Source organism: Nycticebus coucang, chromosome 13 (genome assembly GCF_027406575.1).
Source record: "Nycticebus coucang isolate mNycCou1 chromosome 13, mNycCou1.pri, whole genome shotgun sequence".
Taxonomy (NCBI): Eukaryota; Metazoa; Chordata; class Mammalia; order Primates; family Lorisidae; genus Nycticebus; species Nycticebus coucang.
The window spans coordinates 89185324-89207387 of NC_069792.1; the positions used below are offsets into that span (position 1 = coordinate 89185324).

Sequence of the window (22064 nt, forward strand, 5' to 3'; positions counted from 1 at the left end):
AGTTATTTTGTTTTAGGAGATTAAAAGTCGATGACCATCCTCTTCTACCTTGAAAGGTTTCAGCAGAGAGATCTGCAATTATTCTGATATTCTTCCCCTTGTAGATAATGGTTTTCTTTCGTCTGGCAGCTTTCAGAATTTTCCCCTTCATATTAACTTTAGTGAAATTGATTATGATGTGTCTGGGGGATGTCTTATTTGGGTTGAGTCATGCTGGAGTTCTGAAACTGTCTGCTATCTGAATTTTGGAATCTCTTGGCATGTCTGGAAAGTTCTCCTTCATAATCTCATGGAGAAGAGACTCTGTGCCTTGTGAAGCCACTTCGTCACTTTCAGGGATCCCTATAGGACGAATAGTGGTTTTCTTCACATTATCCTAGAGCTCTCTGAGAGAGTGGTCTGTTTTTGATCTCCATTTCTCTTCTTCTTTGAGGGTTTGGGAGCGTTCGAAAGCTTTGTCTTCAATGTCAGAAATCCTTTCTTCTGCTTGCTCCATTCTGTTACTGAGGGATTCTACTGTGTTTCTCAGATCTTTGAGGGATGCAACTTCTTGTCTCAATGTGTCAAAATCTTTGGTCATTTGGTCTTTGAATCCGTTGAATTCTTGAGATAACTTTTGGAATTCTAATTCGATCTTATTTGCTATCCAGATCCTGAATTCAATTTCTGACATCTCAACTATTTGTTTGGGCATGGGGTCTTGTTCTGTTTCTGCCCCATTGATCCTTGGGGGAGTTGATCTACTCTGATTATTCATATTGCCGGAGTTTTTCTGTTGATTTCGCCTCATGATTGTTTTTCACCGTTGCCTCTGGCTGTCCTCAGAGTTGGGGAGGTATCTCTCCAAGATTAGACCCCAGCGGGATCACTTTATTGTTGCTGGATCTTTGTAGGGAGTGACCCTGTGTAGTTCCTCTGGGGCTGCTCTAGCTAGGGAGTTCTGGTTGTGGAAGCAGCTCTGGTTTGTTCTCCTGCTGCTTTTGACTGTTTTTTTGGGTGTGAAAAACCATCGCTACCTCCTCAATACATTGCTTGGTTTAACAGGAAGGATTGGGTTAGTTTATTCTATGTTCCCTGGGCCCACCCTGGTCATGGCACTTGTTATACAATGTTTCGGTAGGATGTGTATCTTTTCTACTATCCAAAGAGCTTCTTGCAAATGGAATAACTCTCTTGTGACATTCTTAGGATCAGACACTGTACAGATCACATAGTGGAAGTTCCAGAATCTTTGCCTAGTCACAAGCCTTCTGCAAAAGAGAATTTCCACCATTTTAAATTTTGGCCATCAGTGTGTGCCAAGTTTTCAATGAATTTCTTTAGTTGAAGGAAACTCCAAAGTGACTTTCTTTATCAAGCTAGATCATTGCACCAAAACTTGGATCTCCAGGAGTCTTTTCTGTCTCTTGAGGCTGCATTAGGTCCTTCCAGAGCTCCTTCTTTGTCACCTTAATACTCGTCACACACTTTTGGAGTTGCTTATTTACTGGCCTGTCTTTCTTTCTTTCTTTTTTTTTTTTTATTAAGTCATATATACATAGATTATTATTATTTTTTTTTTTTTTGTAGAGACAGAGTCTCACTGTACTGCCCTTGGGTAGAGTGCCATGGCGTCACACGGCTCACAGCAACCTCTAACTCTTGGGCTTACGCGATTCTCTTGCCTCAGCCTCCCGAGCAGCTGGGACTACAGACGCCCGCCACAATGCTCGGCTATTTTTTTGTTGCAGTTTGGCCGGGGCTGGGTTTGAACCTGCCACCCTTGGCATATGGGGCCGGCGCCCTACTCACTGAGCCACAGGTGCCTCCCTATACATAGATTATTAATACATTTATGCCTTTGTGGGATTCAATGTGTTGATTATTTGTACAAATTGTACAAAACTGCAAAAAAAAAAAAAAAAGTTTCCAGTTGGGCGGCACCTGTGGCTCAAGGACTTGACTGTCTTTCTTTAGAAATTGTAAATTCCCCAAAGCCAATGACCATGTCTTCTTTAAATTGTATTCTCAGCTTCTGGCACAGAAGTATATGCAAGGTACTTAGCAAATGGTTTTTGACCTGAAAGTAACTAGCTTAGGCCAGCAGCTATTTGGTAAAATTCTAAACCAGTGGATTTTAACTGTGGTGAGTTCTTAATAAGTCTCTCCAGAGAGCAGCAGGACCAAAGGGCAGGCTGGCGGCTGACAGACATGGCCCAGATGTGTGGCTGTTAACTCAATACGATCATCTCTTCCTCCTCTCATAAGAACACAAGTTTTAGTGCACAAATGCCCCACCTGTATGACCTCATTTAATTTTGATTACCTCCTAAAGTCCCTGTCTCTGAATACTATCACATTGGGGGGTTTGGGCTTTAACGTATGAATTTTGAGGGGACCTAACTTGGTCCATAGCTCTCTCATACATGTCATTCAGTAAATGTTTCCTCATCTCCCTCCATCCCTCATTCTTTTTATCAAGAGCCTGCCACCTTCCACCTCGTGTGCCAGGGACATAGGACAAAAGGTAAAATCTCTAATCTCAAAGAGATTACAGTCCTTTGAAAAGAAGTTCCCTGGGACTGGTACCATGTGGTGAAGGAGCAAGTGATAAGAGTGAGCTAGAAACTGGAAGAAAACAGCAGTGAGATCTCTGATCCAGACTCATCTCCCTGGAGTAGCTAAAAATCACTTTCTGGAGGGGATGGCATCCAAGTTAATTTTAAAGCTTGGGTAGAATTTAGAAAGTGAAGATGGGAAAAAAGCATGTGCCAACAAATACCTGGAGTCTTGAGAGATTTTAGCCCATTCAAGCAGTTGCTGTTGCAGTTGTCCTAGTGTGCTGGGGGCACAGGGCCAGCACTGAGGAACATGCTGGGAGCCAGGAACAGAGAGGAGTGAAGGAGCCAATGCCAGTACAGTGCTCATGACAGAAGTCTGACGCTCTGCTCAGAGCTCGAGTTTACTCAAAAGACTTGTAATAGTCTTTCTGTTCCTCCTCCCTCCTCCTTTCCTTCTAGTCATTACATGTATTAACAAATGGACTCTCAAACATTTCAGGATTCCCAGACTTAATTTAAGGCTCACAGTCCTTTTTTTCATGTTTGCAGAAAACCACAGCTGCCAATGTTGCTCCCATGGCAAAGACATTTCCCCCCTCCCCTCCTCTTCCTCACCTGCAGCTCCCAGAGACGCCGCTGTCCTTGTGCTACCAACCGTCCCGTTATCAGTGTGACTGCAGAGCATGCCAAGCAGATGCTCTCTTCTTAGGAGCTGCATGCGAAACGGCCCAGAAATAGCATATTAAGACCTCAAAGAGGCAATTTAAATTTCCTGTGGCTGTGGAGATGCCATCAACATGGTAATCACACATATTGACAAGTGCTGTGACATTGTGGATCCCAGGCTATGGGCTTTGGATCAAGGTGAAGACCTGGTGAAAAGGACATGTACTTCTGGGCTGCAGAGGATAGTAGGTGCTCAGCACATGGTTGGTGGGTTATTTATTTCAGAGATGGAAGGTGCCAAGAAAGCAGTGAGTCCACAGGTTTGCTGCTACAGACAAGGAAGATTAGGCTTAGAGAGAAGTTATTGGCATAAGGTCATGATCACACAGCTAGTTAAGGGCAGTTAGGACTAGAACTTAGGACACTTAAATGCAGCCCCCATTTCACTCATTTCTCTGTGAAATATATTTTGAATGCCTAGGCTCTGTACAAGGTAATCAACATATGCAGGGAATAAGAATAAGGAATTTTTGTCCAGGAATTCATGGTCTGGCTACATCCTAGAAACATCCTGGTATTTAAACAAACACAAACCAAAGCCTAGCCCTGACTACAGGTTTCTAATTTAATAGGAATTTGGTAAGATCTAAATATTGGTGTTTTCTGAAGCTTTCTGGCATGTAAAACTTTTGGTCTAGATCTCTGCTGCCCAAAAGTGGCTATTGCGATATGGCTAGCACATCTTGCCATGTGCTGGGAGACTTAGAATGAACACAAGAATTGAAAATATCTTGGCAATAATTATGTGCATTGATTCTATTTTGAAATGATAATATTTTGAATCTGCTGGGTTAAATAAAATATATCATTAAATGAATTTCATCTTTTTTTACTTTAAAAATGTGGCTACTAGAAAATTAATCATATCTATGCCGTTCATATTTTAGTTGTATTGGACAGTGCTGGTCTTGAGGAAGATAGGGAAACACTGGTATCCTTCTTCAGTGACTGTACAATCTCTCTCTGGTTCACACACATGTACACATACTGACACACAAGGGCACAAACTGGAGTGAGGCAATATACCAGAGGTGGAAAGAACGTTTGCCTTGGAGTCAAGCTACCTGGCTTCTAATCTCAGCTGCACTGACTATTTGTTGCATGACCTCAGCTAAATTAACTGTGTTCAGCCATGTCTCCATTTGTAAAATGGGGAGAAAGAGGCCTTTTAAGTCTTTATGGAGAAAATGTTAGTTATTATTATTATTCTCCCCTTTCTGGATTTTTTTTCTGTTGAGGTGAGGTTCTGTGACCATCTGATCTTGAATCCAAACCTATGCTAGTCATTTATGAAATTTGCAATTGTTCCCAACTGATGCAATCAACAAGAATTGATTAAATTCCATTTTATGGCATGTTATCATAACCCATAAAAATGTAATCTATTCCTCTGCTGACTGGAAGAAGAGATGTCAAATGAAAAGATGAAATGACATCCCGAATTATTTACCAACTTTGATATTTTGATTTAGGAGGATTCCTAGTGGAAGCCAGGCCAAAATATGAGGCAAATTTCTTTCTATATAAGTTGCATTGAGACTCAAGAGTTTATCTTTAGTGTAGGAATGTCTGGATGGTGACTGAGCACTGGATTGATAGATCATGACCCAACTTGTAGTGGCATGTCTTCCCTTTTCTGGTTGATGGGCTCAGAATAGAAACAGTCCAGTTCCTTCAAGACTGTGCTTTGCTCCACACTGCAGGAAGCAGGATGTTCTTAAGGTCTCAATACAGTTCTCTTAGGAAGATCAAAGCACTACAAACAAAAATAATTTTTTTTTATAGGAATAAGAGGAATGAGAAAGAGTTATTATCTCATCAGAATCTTTCTTCAGAAGTTCTTGACCTGGAGTTCATCCAGGATAAAGAAGGGTGGCTAGAGTCTCAGGGAATAAGCTTGGAGGGAGGAGTCTTCTTTGAGTATTTTCAGTGGAAGAGAGTATATTCTTCATAGGGAATATGTTCAGACATACCCAGACATAGTGCCTGATCCAGTCTCTAACACCACTGATTAAGTAATCCACTTTCGGTGATCAGCGGGACCATTATGAAAAGTCCAGTGAACATTGTCAAGTGTGCACTAGCTGTAAAAATCTAGAGTAGTCCAGAAGAGACATGTGTGAGATTTGAGGGTGGCACTAAATACAAGCTGTCCATAAAGTTCATGTGCAATTTTAAATAGTGTGCCATTTAAAATGAACTTTATGGACACCCTCTGTATAAACATAGGAAAATCAATGGCCTCCCTGAGCTTTCCTTTTCTCATCTATAAAACAAGAGCAATTGCCTTAGTTTACTGGGATGTTATGATGGGGGATCAGATAATGGGGATGGAAGTATTCAATTAAAAGCTAAAATGAGTATTGCAAAGCTGAAAACAGGTCTTGGTAATTCTGAGCAGGCAGAGATTAATATGATGTGGACTCGGTGGAGATTTGTGGGGGAGAAGCTGGGTTAGGAATAATGGATTTATTGGATATTTGCTGACTTTAATTTGTTTTATTGTATTATTACAACAATAATGCATACTTGTGAGAATTGAAGGGGAAAGGATTAAAAAATAAAATGAAAATCATTTCTAATCTTCCTACTCAGAACTAATGCTTGCAAACATTTTTGGAAAATCTGTACCATATATAACTTAGTTTGGTAAAATAGAAGAGAAAAATATTCTAGTTATTTAATATTATTTGAACACTAAGGGTTGGTCAGACAAGGAAGAAGACATTTGGGTCTGGGGTGGGGGAAATACAGAGGAAGCTATGTGTGGAGACACGTCAGAAGGATTTTGGATACAAAGGCACCAATAACTTTATAAATTCCTGTAACACATTGACAAGATTTGCTGTGGGAAAGATACTCTCTTACGTAGCCAAGAGCACAGAGGGCTTGAGGGCCCTTCTGTCTCTGAGTGAATTGTTGGGCCACAGTGAGTGAGTCCTCATCTCACATCAAATGAACTGTGTGTGAGCTGGACTCCACCATGGGCTGCCCACTGGGCTGCGAATCACAGGAATATGTTGCAACCTTCAGGCCTGAACCTGCTGCACTCATAACTCTCTTCTAGAGGGCCTTTTATGGTTCCTGCTAGAATGATCTTCCAGCCTTTATGCATTTTTCATAAGGGACTTTGTCGTATGTTATATGTGGCTGTAGATTTAGATACCTCTCTGATTCCAAAGCATAGAGTGAGGGGATATGGCAAAGGAGAGAAAGATGAATGGGGTATGTGCATGAGAGAGAAGGGTGGCGAGAGAATGAGTGAGCAGAAAAGTATGAAGGATAGAGAAAGGAAAGGGAAAGAGAGAAAACAGAAGGAAAACCCAAGGTATGGCATAAGAACAGAGCAGAGAGAGGGAAAGAAGAGAGACAGGAGAGAAACTTGAGTGACAAAGAGACAAAGTGAGTGCAAAGGAGATGGAGACAGCTATCAGCACTTATTGGATGAGATGAAATACTCATGAAATGAAATTGAAGATATAGATAAATCCAAGCACCACATCTCTGCCTCATCTTACTCTTCCTGCTCACCAGTGAACTGTTTGGGGATTTGTGCCCTCTGCTGTCATGGAGACAATTGATGGATGGTAGGAAGAAAGCTTGCTTCTTTGATGGCATTTGGCTCCCATAAAAACAATTCTACTGGTCTGGTGGAATCAATCCTGAGTGAAGCACTTTTGAGGAGGCTCTTGGGTACTTGAAAATGATCCAGATGGTTTGTCACTCCTCTGAACTCCTACTTGCAGTTAGAAATGCCAGGCCTTTCAGGAACCAGGGCCTTCCTTTCCTCCAGGACAAGACTGGAAGCATCTTCATCAAGATTATTGGTAGCCTTGTTTATAGCCTGTCAGAGCCTAGCACTGGTAAGTAGCAAACGCATCAGACCAGCACAGTGCCAACATGAAGGGAGTCCCGGGAAGTCGCGTTGTCTCGCCAATCCCCTGCTTTCTCACCTATGTGGGTGTACGAATGTCTAACTTGCCAATAGCATTACACATGAAGAACCGGCAGAGGCTATGTGTGAGTGCTGTCCTGGGGCTGGCCAAAGGATGGAGGGCCTGATACATTCCCGTTCATTTACTCCTACCTCCCTTTCTCCCTTCTCTCATCAATACGAGATGAAACTGATGCCACCATTCTTAGATCCTATCTCCTGGGGTGGAATGGCAAGACTTGTGATTGGAAGTTGGAGTCCTTCCCTGCTCCCCATAGAGGCTGTCCTTGGGGAAGTCCTGTGGATGCCCTGCCATGCACACCTCCCTGACCTCACATCAACCTGCCTGAAGAACTTTTAGTTTTCCTACTGGAGAATTACATGCAGGCTAAATTTATCCCTGCTTTTGCCTGGTTTCTAATAGTTTTCTTAGTTCTGGAGAAGTAGAGGTCAATCCTTTTACTTTTTTTTAGCTGTCAATTTCTGATTATAATGATGACTTAATGGTCTCCTTCCCTTCTGAGGTTTTGGGATCTCAGAGTCCTCATGGAAAATGGAGATAATCATATTTTCTATCATGGGGCTTTTTGAAGATCAGGTGCAGGCTTTCTAAATTGTTAAACCTGTTCAAATGTCAAATATTGTTGTGACCATGTGTGTGCAATTTTACCTTCGTCGGAAAGCTCTGGAAAGATAGGAAACATTGCCATCTTTTCACTGCTGCGTCCTCAGTGCCCCTGCAAAATGCCAGGCACAGAATCAGTGCTCAGTTGATATTTTCTGAACAAATTACTGACCTTAGAGGCCCAGAGGTCCATCTTTGATGTCTCATATTCGTTCTTATCTCTGTTCTCCTCCTCCTCTTCCACCTTCTCCTTCTTCTACTTTTTTTATGACAGCCTGTCGTTGCCAATATGCTAATATCCCTAACTCTATTCCTTAACCCACAACTCTCAGCCCCCATCCTAGGCTGGGGCATAGAGCTCATGGATAGTTCAGCAATTTGCAGGATATCTTGAACTAGCCCACACTGGACCACAGGACTTGGAAGCTGCCATTGCAAGGAGATTGGACCACTCAAGGCTGATGCAACCCAGGATATGCATTGTGCTGTGCTTCTCTTAGGAATAGGAGGGTTCCTTTCTAGCTTCAGAAGGATAAGAGGTAATTCCAAAATAGCACAGCGCTCTGAAAATGACGTAGTGGCATCTACAGAAAGATGCAAATCTGACAAGCTGAGGATCCCTGGACATAACTTGATCTTTCTGGGTAAAATTTCAGGTGATTTGTCCACTGATAGTTCATCTTAAAAACAGGAGCTGTATGCATATCCCCATGATTCCTCACTTGTTCCATCTATCTACAGTGGTGCTTTTCAACCTTTTTTTTTTTTTTTTTTATCTCATGGCACACTCGAACCTATAGTTAAACATCCACAGCACTTAAATTATGTTGATAAAAAACAAGAGTGAAAAAAATATATACCTACTGTGCTTTCAACTTCTTTCAAAAATAAGTTAATTAATGACCTTTAAACATTTTCACGGTTCACCAGGATGCCATGGCACACCCAATGAAAATCACGGATCTGTATACTGTGTACACTATACACAAGGCCAACACAGGCCTGGCTCTCCACAAGTGCTCAGCAGAGCTGACTGATTAAATGATAACATGCAAGAGATGTCCTGTTCCTTTTCCTTGGATTACCTTTTCTTTCAAGCCCTTAATATTCTCTACTGTGCCATCCATTTTCTTTATATATCTTGTTTATTGCATGCTGCCTCCAAATTTGTAAGCTCTGTGAGAGCAGAGATGTTTCATATTTTGTTTGTTTGGTTGATTTCCTTTTTTCCTTCTGCAATATGCACAGGCTTAGAACTGTTGCCTAGCACATGTCAAGCATGCACCAATTATTGTTTATTTATTTATTGTTTTTGTTAGGCAATTAATTTTTTACATAAGTGGTACTCACTCCTTTTTGTAAAACAGAGCCAAATGAAAACATGTAAATACATTTTTTTCTGACATAAATCCTTTGAAAATATTACACGATCCCCTGCCTTCCCAAACAGGGATTATACAATAATACTAAACAACATTTTTAACACTTATTTTGCTTGCAAAAAGTGCTTTATTGAAGTAAAAAATTTAATCCCTGGATTAACTTTTTTCTGTAGATGAGGGAAATGAAGCACAGAGACCTGAAAGAGGTCCCAAGCCTTTCAGCAATTAAGTTACAAACTCAGCGTTTGAACCCAGGCAGTCTGGTCTCAGAGCCTCGGGACTTAACCCTTACACTATGCTGCTTGTGAACACGAGCTAGACTGTTTGGAAAAATTCAGCGTCTCCATTAGGAAGGTTTTATCACTGTGATCCCCTCAAGAGATATTAGATGGGAGAAGCTTCTTGTCACACAGACTATAGAGTATTGTCAACTCTTGCTAAAAGATGTTGTCAAGACTTTCCTGAGTAGTTTTGATGAAATGACGCTTCTGGTCTTTTGTATCCAAGAGAAAACAAGATTATGAAGACTTTATGTTTTATGCCTCAAGGGGATTAACCTACTAAATCCCACTAGTAAGATTCTGGAAAACTCTATAAATTACAGAAAATCAATAACTTCTGAAGTCTAACCTCTTCACACTCTTGAGAAGATATTCTCTGTTGTTGTCAAAGACAGAGGTGTCCTGTGTCAGGAGGCCAGTGTTCTCATTGAGCCCTGTCATCTGTGTTGCTCCTAATACTTTATCCTGCAGCTCTGATTCTGTAATTAATTCTGCCAGGTTAATATTAAGTGCTTTTGTGTGTGTGTCTTAACCATTAATGCTCCTCCATTCTCATTGTGTTTCAAAAAGGCAACCATAGGTAAAAGAAAATTGTTGTGACACATGCATCTTATTTATAAGGCACTAAGCCCTTCCCTCCCTGATGAAACAGAAAGGAATTTTTATGTTGGAGGTATGTCAGGTTCTAAGAATTCCATAAGTATGAGTTGTTCTGTATTCAGGCAATAATGTAGACATTGAGGCACTCCAATAGAGTTCATTGATGTGAATTAAAAATAATAATGTATATCGACTTTGTGATGGGCAAGATGATATGTCCTTGTATCTGGATTTGTGGTGGGAGTGGTAGATGATGGTGGAGACCTACCTTCCATACACATTATACAAGTGTTTATGAACCAGTTCACTGTCTTGACGTTACGAAGTTCATTCTCCAATACATAAAGAATGAACTGTATAAAATCAAGATTGACAGATAAGTGGCCACTTATGCCTTTCCTAAACATAGTCCCCCCACTCCTGAAAACAAAGACAGATTTTATTTAGGAATAACAAAGAGAAAGTTCAGAGCACTTCCAAAGAGAGCTGGAAGTGGGTCTGTCTCTCGTGAAGAAGAAAAGGAGAAAGAGAGATGGAGACACACAGGTCTGTTGCACTGTGAATATTCTCTATTTGAAATTGGCTGCAAGTCTTTGATTGGCTTCTCTGCCCCTCCAGGTAGTACGATTCCCCCTTTCAATTGGTCATTTACTGTCTCTTTCTATTCGTCATTAGTAGTTGTTTTTAAAGACATAAATATCAACAAATATGGGAAGAAATTTAGTGCTCATCAATATTTTCATTTGTCGGAACCAAGGATCCATCCTGAAGGTAACAGTTTTAACACCTATTTCACACTGAATATAGTGCACAGGGATTTATAGGATTCACTCAATCAATCTTCACAATGTGAATTTAAAGCACGAATGTAAAGAATATGGGCAGGCGTTTAGGACAAACCTCCCCCTTACTCTATACTGGAAAAGCCAGACTAGGAGAAACCTGTGATTGTTTCCTCTGGGTGGGAATTTAACTCCTGACTTCTGATTTCAAACTTCTCACTCATCAACTGTTGCCTCCTCTGTGAAATCTTCTGATTTCTCCTAAAACCTGTGATGCATGTTCTCTCATTCGCATCCCCAGAGCCACCTGACTGTGTTCTCTGATGGCGTTGATCCTATTCTGCCCGTCTGGTTCTCTAAGGCCATGTAATGGGCTCCAAGCCAGGGACCTGGAATCACGAGACAGTGGTTTCACTTTTCTGAGACTCCCTAGGCAAGTGGCACTAATAGCAGTATTAACTACCTCAGGGGCCTTATGAAACCTAATCAGAAAACCTGCAGCTATACTTTGTTAGCTGGAAACATAGTTTAAAGAAATTTGTTATTGAACACACAGACACAAGTGCCAGGCTGAGTTCACCTTGGTGAGTTCTAGGATGCTTTAAGGATGCCTGAAAGCTAGAAATTTTGATCAAAATATGTTGCATGAGTATTTTGAGGAGATGGCCACATAAGTATATTGAAACATCTCAAGAGTATCTTCCCCAAGATTCAAGAGCAGGGTAGATGGACCTTTTGCAGGCACTGGATTCTTGGGAGAAGCGAGGCACTGTGCTTCCCTCTGATGGCTGAGAGGACACAGGACCGAGGGAGTTGCTTTTTATCATAAAGGGGAAGCTACTCTTTTTAAAAACGTCCTTAATGTGACAAAATCCTTGATCATGAAGCCAGAGATGTGAGAGTCATGCCCTGCGTGGGGCAGAAGGACAACATTCGGCCAAGTTCTGTTCCCAAATGCGGGCGTGCTTGGTTGTTCTGCACCTCTGGAAGTGGTATTTGTGAGGTGACAGAACGATTTCCATGGCAACAGACTGTCTGGTGTCAGAAGAATAGAAGTGAAAGCTCTGTGTGCCAACTCTGTATTTATGTGATGCTTATCACATTGCCTCCTAGACACAAAGAGGGCTTGATCTCTCAGCAAATATGCTTTGGTCCAAATGATGCCAGTGTGAAAATGATGCCATCTCTCTCTCTCTTGTTTTTTTTACATGTAAAGGTTGAGTGTACTATTTTTGTCTTGTAAAGTTTTCAATAGTCTGAGTAAAGCTGTCAATGTCCTTGTAAACAGATTTTGCTAGACCTTCAGATGTGACACCAGGGATCGTGAGGGAGGCAGCTGGGCTCTGGGCGTTGTTTTCCTGAGAATGTGCCATTGCAGTGGATTGTCACCTTGCTGCAGGATGAAGGGATTAGGAAATGCACTTGAAGGACTACATGGACCCTTACCTTCAAAGGGCCGACCAGGCAGGATGTGATTGAACCAAGGGGCTGTTCTGATCACCTTTAAGAGATGAGCATCTCTCTGCAATTACTCCCCAGAGAAGCTTTGTTTCAACCTTGAATCCCAACTTCTGATCCCCTCCTGTAATTTCTCACCATGATATGAATCCTGAATACCTCAAAGCAAACACTTTTCTCTTGGCTTCTTCTCTGCCCACAGACTTCTTCACAAACCACAAAGCCTGATAGTATTGCTTCTCGGCACCTTTCAACTTTTTACTCATCCCTGTCTGCCCTGGCCACAGTCTTAATGCATCAGAAGAAGCCTGCCACCTCTACCTTCTTCTGTACCTCAGAAACCAGAGGTCAAGCAGTGTTTCCCAAAAAGGAGGCACTTCCTATCACTGTTGGGCACCAAGATGCCTTCAGAGAATGTAAAGATGGGAACTCTTCAACATGGGTGAGTAGTGATGGAAACATTTTCACATTTCTGTGGTAGTGGCTATGCATATCTGGGAATACACTAAAAACACTCAATTGTACACTTTAAATGGGTGAATTATATGTATAGTATGTGAATCACATCTTAATAAAGCCATTTACAGCCATTTACAGCATCATTACAGGTGATTGTGGTTAATAGCAATGTTTCTTATATTTGAAAATTGCTAAGAGACTGCAAAAAACAATGGGTATATGAGGAAATGTATATGTTATCTAGATTGATTTAGCCATTCCATAATGTATAAACAATAATGTGTATACATTATAAATATATGCACTTTTAAATTTGTCAATTAAAAAATAAAAATATATATTTTTGTTAGGCTTATCAAAGATCAAATGATAATATGTGGTTGGGTTAATCTCTAGATTCTCTGTTCTGTTCCATATATCTGCATCTTTGTTTTTATGCCAGTACCATGCTGTTTTGATCACTATAGATTTGTAGTATAACCTGAAGTCTGGTAACATGATGCCTCCTGATTTGTTTTTATTTCTAAGTAGTGTATTGGTTATTCAAGGTTTTTTTTTGATTCCATATAAAATTAAGTACTATTTTTTTCAAGTTCTTTGAAGTATGACACTGGTACTTTGATAGGGATTGCACTAAAACTGTAGATTGCTTTGGATAGTACGGACATTTTAACAATGTTGATTCTTCCCAGCCACAAACATGGTATGTTTTTCTATTTGTTAACATCTTCAGCTGTTTCTTTTTTCAGGGTTCATAATTCTCATTATAGAGATCTTTCACGTCCTTTGTTAACAAATTGTGCAAGAACTGGCTAGTGACCTGTAGAAGACCTTCACTTTTCACCACTAACAAAAATTGATTCTCACTGGATAAAAGATTTAAATTTAAAACATGAAACTAAAAATACTAGAAGAGAATGCAGAGAAAACACTTGAAGATATTGGCCTGGGAAAAATATTTTATGAAGAGGACCTCCCTGGCAATTAAAGCAACACCAAAAATATATTACTGGGATCTGATCAAGCTAAAAAACCCTCTGCACAGCTAGGGCACTATAAGTAAAGCAAACAGACAGCCTTCAGAATGGGAGAAGATTTTTGCACATTATGATTCCAACAAAGGTCTGATAACTAGAATCTAGAGAGAACTCAAGTTAATCAATAAGAAAGGAATGAACAAGACCATTTCTTTGTGGGCAAGAGACTTGAACAGAAACTTCTCTGAAGATGACATGCAAATGGCCAACAATACATGAAAAAATGTTAATTATCCTTAATCTTCAGAGAAATGCAAATCAAAACCATGTTGAGATATCACCTAACTCAAGTAAGATTGGCTTACATTATAAAATCCCAAAACTGCAGATGTTGGAGTGAATGTGGAGAGAAGGGAACACTTCTACACTGCTGGTGATATTGCAAATTAATACAGTCTTTTTGGAAAGAAGTATGGAGAATTCTCAAGGAACTAAAAGTTGACCTACCGTTTGATCCTGCAATTCCATTACTAGGTATCTACCCAGATGAACAAAACCATTTTATAACAAAGACATTTGCACCAGAATGGTTATTTCAGCCCAATTCATAATTGCCAAATCATGAAAGCTGCCCAAATGCCCATAAACCCATGAACAGATAAACAAATTGTGGTATATGTATACCATGGAATACTATGCAGCCATAAAAAGATGGAGACTTTACATCTTTTATATTTACCTGGACGAAGTGAAACATATTCTTTTTAGTAAAGTATCTCAAGAATGGAAAATACTATTATGAAACCAAAATATAATCACTTACACATTCATATGAATGATAAAACACAAATACAGTCCAGAAAGAAGAGAAGAGGAGGCAGAGGGGAGAAGAGAAGGGAGGGTGAGGGGAGGGAGGATATTTAGTGGGACCTCACCTGATGTGCACAATGCAACGGTACATTTCAAAACAACTAAAAGTAAATTATAAACATCTTACCACAAAAAATAAGTAAGTGAGGTGATTGTTATGTTGATCAGTCTGATTTAAGCATTCCACATTGTATATCAAATCATCACACTGTATCCCATAAATGTATACAGTTATGATTTAATAAAAATTAAATTTAAAAATATTCTTTAAAAGGTAAGTTAGAAGAAAAATAAAACAATAACATAAAACTACTGAGATCAAATGTACTTAGATAAAATCACAAAAAACTAGTGAGATCAAATGCATTTCAGATAAAATCTGAGTAGATTTAAAGAAAAAATATTATATACCTCATAGTATGGTATATGTGGTGGCCCATACTTGTGGATGTGGTATATGGACATGATCATGGAAGTTTAGGAGAAGTTGGTACAGCAGGAAAAGCTTTGGCATCCCTGCTGGGAAATGTTTCCCGAACTCTCTCTTGCTTGACAATGTGCCACATCCCGGAGGGACCACTGAGGGTCTACCTTCAATAAGTCAGTTGTCATCACTGTGGCTGTGATCTGCTTATATTGTCCTTCTATCTCACAAACAATTTTGTGGGAAAGCACTGAGTTTTTTTCACTCCTGTACCTGTGGCATTTTGTGCAGTGTCCAGCAGGAAATTTATGGACTAAAGTCAGAGTTTCTCAACATGGAGATTCTTGGCATTTTGGACTGGATGGTTTTGTCTAATATTTCTGCTTATATCCACTAGATGCCACCTCAGAGGTGATAATATAAGGTGTCCTCAGACTTTGTATATCAAATCATCACATTGTATCCCATAAATGTATAAGGAACAAATGTTCCTTAGAGGGCAAAAGCACCCACATTTGAGAACTACTATCCTAAGGCAAAAGCATTTAACTACTGTTTCAATGTTCAATAACTATTTTGGATCACTTTCTATGAGCCAGGCACTTTTCTAGCCAGTGAGGGCAACACCAGGTACAAGATGGGTAGGGTTCCTGCACTCAAGAAGTTTAATGTTCTTTAAAGGGAGACAGACAGAAACTAAATAAACGAATTGATGAGCACTGTGATTCAGATGGTGATAAATGCTAAGAAGATAATTAAACAGGGTTACCATAAATTGAAAGTGATTGATGGTCAGTCAGAGACAGTGTTTCTGAGAGAGTAAGCCATAGGAAAGGGATGGGATTGTCCTACAGGCAGGGAATCCAGACTAACTAGAGGACAGTCCCAAAGGAGAGAATGAGCTAGGAGCATTTGGGAAACAGAAAGAGGATGAGGGTGATTGAGCACAGGGGAGACGATTGGAGTAGAAATAGCACCTCCACTATTGAGTTCTAGGCAAGACCCTTGGATTCTCTTCTACGTGTTACAGAATGGCCCTGGAGGCTTTGAGCTGGCTTGGACTTATGTTTTTAAAAGTTTATTCACTGTGCACAGACGGTCTCTGGTGGGTGTGCACTTGGGAAGAACAGGGTGTGCCAGGAGACTGTGACCAATATCCACAGGATAGTTTCCGAGAGCCTGGGCTAGTTTGGTTGTAGGAAAATGAAAGTAGTAAAAAGTAGATGCTAAAAGTTGAGGGAGGGTAATAATATCAATGAAAGGATGGTTGAATGCCTCAAGAGGATATGTGTGCAAGACAGAGAGATTATATTTCTTCCTGAAATTGGCGACAGTTGGTCTTAACTAGACTACAGTGTTGAGGGGAGAAAGGTAACTGGCCGATCAAATTAACACTCCACTTGCGCAAGATTTTCCAGCCTGTGATTCAAGTTGGGTTTCTTTTATGGAAAGCCCATTGTTTTGTTCCTATAAAGGGAATTAGTAGACTGTAACACCAGCTTAATTACACCTGTTTCCTGGACTGCTTTCTTTAGTTTAATATTTACTAAGCTTGGCTTACCATGTACCTCAGTATAGGAGGAGGCCATTGAAAAAACTCCTTGAGTGCAATCTTTCAATAATTTAAACTTTGCCCACCACAGGGGTGTGCTAAGGGAGTCCAGTCTTTTGCAGTGCATGTTGTGAAAAGCTAAAAACAGAGTTCCAAGTTTCCCTGGGTCTCTGATTATTGCTTGTTTTCAACTTTTGTGAACCTGAAAGTATTAACAATGTAATAACTACAGTAACTGTTTACTGAACACCAACTAAACACTGAATTGTTGTATTATATTAGGTTGAATCCTTATAATCCAACAGGTGGGTATTACTGTTCTCATCTAGCAAATGAGGATGGGGGGAGGGGGAAGGGAGGTGAAGTAGAGTGACCCAGCCCATGCTGTTGGTGTCTTATTATAGTTTCCTAGGCTGCTGCAACAAATTGCCACAAACTGGGTGGTTTAAAATAATAGTGATTTATTCTATCACAGTCACAGGGGCGGGAAGTTGCAAGTCAAGGTGTCATCAGGGCCACTCTTGTCTGATGTCTTGGGGAAGAGCCCATCCTTGGACTGTTCAAGCATCTGCAAACCTCAGACATCCCTAGGCTGTGGCTGCACCTCTTTAATCTCTATCCCTGTTGTAACACAGTCTTCTCTGTGTCTTTTCTCCTGGTGTCTCTTATAGAAACACTTGTCATTGGATTTAGGGCCCACCCAATCCAAGATGATCTCATCTTGAGATCCTTTACTTATTTACATCTGCAAAGACTCCTTCTCCAGATAAGATTGCATTCACACCATGCAGGGTTAGGATGTAAATATTTCTTTTGGGGGGACCACCTTTAACCCACAACACCTAGTTGCTTGTTGGTGACAGAGACTTCTCCCTACAATGAAGAGTTTTGTTGACACTGAACTTGCATCATTAAAAATGTAGATGTGCCTGGCCTTTCTTCTCTCATCCTGGTACCTTTAGCCATTCTTACAGCCTGCTTTCAGTGACAATGGCTGAAGAGACAAAGACTTTTTCATCTAAAATAAACTTAGCAGTATAGCACAGTACACGTTATAATTATGGATTTCACAAGGAAGGAAACCTTCACAATGGTGACAAGTATTTAAAGAACATTCTTGTGCTAAGAGAGGCTCATCTTGCTAACTCTAATTACAAAGGAGGCTAAATAATTTCAAAGTGCTTCTGAAGAGTTTTAGGTGCAATAAAATGTAAGTGCTAACAAATGAACAGCAACTGACATCTGGGCACGTTGATGACACAGCTCTTTTTTTTTTTCCTTCTTTTCTTTTTTCCTGGTGTTAATTAAAAGTTAGATGTACCAATAAAAAGCTAAGTCAAAATTTTAAACCTTAAATGCTTTCCAATCTCTTCCCCCATTCATGTTAATTCTTAGGTCTAAAGAAAACCCACAGCAACTGGACCTGTGCATCACAGAGTGAAACGGAGTGCAAATGAGCCACTATCTGAAGCAGCAGGACATCTGAGCAGGCCAAATGCTCTTGGTGAAGCGGACATCTAGTGCGGTGACTGCACACAGCTCCCTGAATCAATGCATCTGCAGCGTGAGTGGTAATCTTCCAGACCATGGATTAGTTGGCCATTTGTTGCTTGCTCCGCAGGGTTGCTCCTCTCAGCAGTCAGTGGGTCTGTCCCAGGTGATGAATGGGGTTAGAATCTCCAGGCAGAGAGAGCCATTCTCCTGCCCTTCCCTGCAGAAGTGTTAGTGTTCCCAACGCAGCTCTCAGGCAGTGCAGCGTCTGAAGACAAGGTAAGGGATGAATGTCAGCACAGCTAAGACTACCCTGACCTCTCATGGTGAGTGAACATCGATCACAGGGGCAGAGGGGCATGAACTGCTTCCTGGTGAATGAAATATATATATATATCTTCCTAAAACATGCTAAAGGATATTTGTAAAATGTAAGAAACTAGAAAGAAACGCAGTTCTTTGGCCGTACTGTTTGTTCAATTTATACTCTACATTTAAAAAATGTAACATTATAAAGTTGCTGTGGAATCCAAAATGTGTTATTTAAATTGTTATTGATGACTTTGTGGGGGACTTATGCCACAACTTTACCTACGTTAGGGTACCTTTTGAATCTTTCTTCTTCTTTACTCTTTTAAGTAAGACACAAATATGTTTGTGCCTAAACTTTAAAGAAACAAAGAAAACCCCTCTATCTATACGTCTAACATCTATCATCCATCTATCTACTTATCTATCACCTACCTGTCAGCTATCTATCATCCATCCATCTATCTATCTATCTATCTATCTATCTATCTATCTATCTATCTATCTATCTATCTATCATCTGTCTCTATCTATCATCTATTATTTTCCTGGGGTGGATTCCCAGACGTGGTCAAAGTGTACAAATCAACCTCATAAGATCAGCTTGATAGAGCTGGAGTCTCCTCTTCCTTTTTTTCTTCTCTTCCTTTTTTCTTCTTTCCTTTCCCCTTTCCTGTCTTCCGTCCTTTTCCCCAATTGTGAAAATTATTAGAACAATAGGGCGGTGCCTGTGGCTCAAGGAGTAGGACACTGGCCCCATATACCAGAGGTGGTGGGTTCAAACCCAGCCACGGCCAAAAACTGAAAAAACAAAAAAGAAAATTATCAGAAATACTCTAAGGTGTGAATATAATAATCACAAAAGGACTTATTTGTCTATATTAGTTTTCAGGAACTTATGTATTGAAATGACTCAGAGAGTTTTGGATCTAGATCTGATTCATCACCATCAGAAGTGGAAGATGAAGACCGAAAGGTGAGGAAACATTTCCAAGGGCATGCCTGGGCCTGGACTCATAAACCCAGCATCCTCCTTTGTTGAGGGATGCCCCAGCACAGCTGCTGTGCTCTGCATGGTGTGCCCTCCCCTTTCTTTCCACCCTGGGGCTGATCACAGATGAGCAAATCTATTCTCCCTGTTTAGTATCTAGGTGGGAAATGATAACACCTGATTTGATTTCTCCTTTAAACATCAACATGGGCAATCGAGATTATTTCCCACTTCTTGGGTCTTCAGACAGGCCAGGATCATTGCAGACAAGACCTCCCTTCGTGTTCCCTGTACAGCTTTCATACATTTCTTCTTCCAGGGTTCCTCTTTCTCTTTAGCAGCTCAGTCCCCATGCCTTGTGGTTTTGAGAGTCTACAAACCTGTGTTCTTGTCTTTGAGTCTTGCTTGTTCTTCCTCACTACCAGTTAATCGGATTTGTCTGTTCAGTCAATGACAGCAGGGTGCCTGCCAGGTGCCAGTTATTGCACTTGGCCCTGGGGCTCAGCAAGAAAGATACCCTCAGGGTCCCTGCCACAGAGACTTTTTGTCTTTCTGGACACTGGTGACTGGGTGCTGGATGCAGCTGGCACCCATGTGCTCTCTGATTCAGGCTGTGTTGTCTCAGTAACGGGATGCGGGAGGAGTATATGATGTGTTTCCCACTTCACACAGAGTGGCATCATATTTCAAAGATTTGGGGCTCAAAACATAATAGTTTTATGGCATTTTGAAGCTTGAGAAAGCTGAAGAAACAAGGTTGCTTCAACCTTTCCCTGCCTGTCTATGTGCACCATGGTGAGAAGTGAATTCTCTGAGCTGCCTTATCTAACAGTCGATCATAAGACTTTCATTCCAGAGAGATTCTGCTCCATACCCGGGGGGAAGGACTGCTGTAGAGAGGCCAAGAAGAATCTGAACCAAAAGGCCTTGCTGAGTTTCCCCCAAAATGTTGTCATTAAATCAAACCATTTTTGTCCAATCATATTTCTACGTAACTGTCATTCTTCATTGAACTAAAAAATACAATTTTCCCTGTGTCTTAGAGTTTTCATTTCTGTAGTATCCCACATGTTAAAATTTTGATAAATAAATTTGTTATGTTTTTCTCTTGCCAATCTCTCATTTGTTGACAAAGTATCAACCATGACCCCTGTGACGGGAGGAAAAGCCATTCTGTTATTCTCCCTTACAGAGCTAATGGGACATCAGACTTGGAAGATGCTATGGAAAAAAACTAAAGTCAAGCCAGGGCCAGAGACACAGCAATTGAAAGGAGACTGTTATATGCAGGAACTTTATTTTTATTTTCTCACTTAACCTTCACAGTAATACTTGTGGCCATTTTGCATACAAGCACAGTGGCAGAGCTAGTATTTATGTACATGGGCTCTATCTGGTCCTAGAGCCCAAGACCCCGCAGCCACAGAAGTCAATATTATTCATTTATTTTGAAGTCTTTTTGTGTTTATGGAGCTCACATACCAATATGTGTCAAGGGCTGTGCTAAGAGCTGCAGATACAGAAGTTAATAGAAGTTTCTGGAGTTCACATGCTAAGGGGGAAACAAGCAATAAAAGATGAATGAATAAATGTATAATTTCACAGGGAGATAATGCTTCAGGAAAATAGAAATTTGGGGAAAGACAGCAAGGGGTGAGTGGGAACTCCTCTGAGATGCCACGGAGAAGCATCTGCACAGGCTGCTGAGGAAGTGGCTGTGCAGAGTATTCTTATCTCCTGAGGTCCCCGGCACAGTAAAATTATGGAAAAAACACATGGGCAAAGCATTGGCAACTTTTTAATTTGGTAATTAAAAAAGTATATAAACATATATTTTTTAATCCTCCCTAATTGTTCCTCTTTAATACCATGAATATATAAAGGACATCATAACATGTACAAAACTGAATATATTTAGCATTAGAAAAAACTATCGTCACTCATTTGTTTCATTTTGTTGAATATTGTTGAACGCTTGACCATGGCATTTTTCCCAGAGATGTTCTGTGGTCAAGGAGGGGCTGAAATTGTGTCCTAATCATTTCATAATAGCAGTAGTAGTGACAAATAATATTTACGAAATTGTTTTAATGTTCTAGGTATTGTATCACAAGATATTTAATGAATTATTAAATTGAATCCTCACAGCAATTCAATAAGCTAGCTATGCTTATGTACAGCTAAGAACTAGCCCTTTTTTTCTAGGGAGCAACTGAGACTTTAAAAAGTTTAATAAATTTCCCAAAAAGACCTACTTCATGACAGAACATGATTTAAGCCTACCGTCCAATCCAGAAACTATCCTCTTCAACAAAGGGGAGATTTGATTTGAGCTAGGGCTTGGTTGAGACTATGGAGGGGATAGAAAAACATCTTGCATTTTGTCAATTTTGTAGTTTTACAGGACTGGGGATAAGCTTTGTGTTTGTTCTCTATTCTGCTGCAGAGGACATCTCTTGTCTAGCTTTCCCAGTGTTCACTTCCTTGGTTTCTAGAAGTAGTGCCCTTATTTTACTTTGGGGACTACCTCACCCCTTTGTCTGCAGGTGGGACTATCATTTCATGGTGTCCCACCATCCCCTTGCCAAGAGATGGGCAGGTGACGTGAGCGAGGCCAGCCTGAGTCTTTTGCCATGGAACGTATCTCTTGAGTAGAGTCACAC

At 40.5% G+C, this 22064-nt stretch overlaps 1 long non-coding RNA gene across 1 annotated transcript in view; it reads left to right on the plus strand.

The window, feature by feature from the left end:
• Positions 1-18847, plus strand: part of LOC128563749 (uncharacterized) — a 44434-nt gene extending 25587 nt beyond the window's left edge. Inside the window, exons 5-6 of the long non-coding RNA XR_008373875.1 lie at positions 12531-12770; positions 18006-18847. This is a non-coding gene — a long non-coding RNA (uncharacterized LOC128563749). The remainder of the gene's footprint in view (positions 1-12530; positions 12771-18005) is intronic.
• Positions 18848-22064: the final 3217 nt, after the last annotated feature.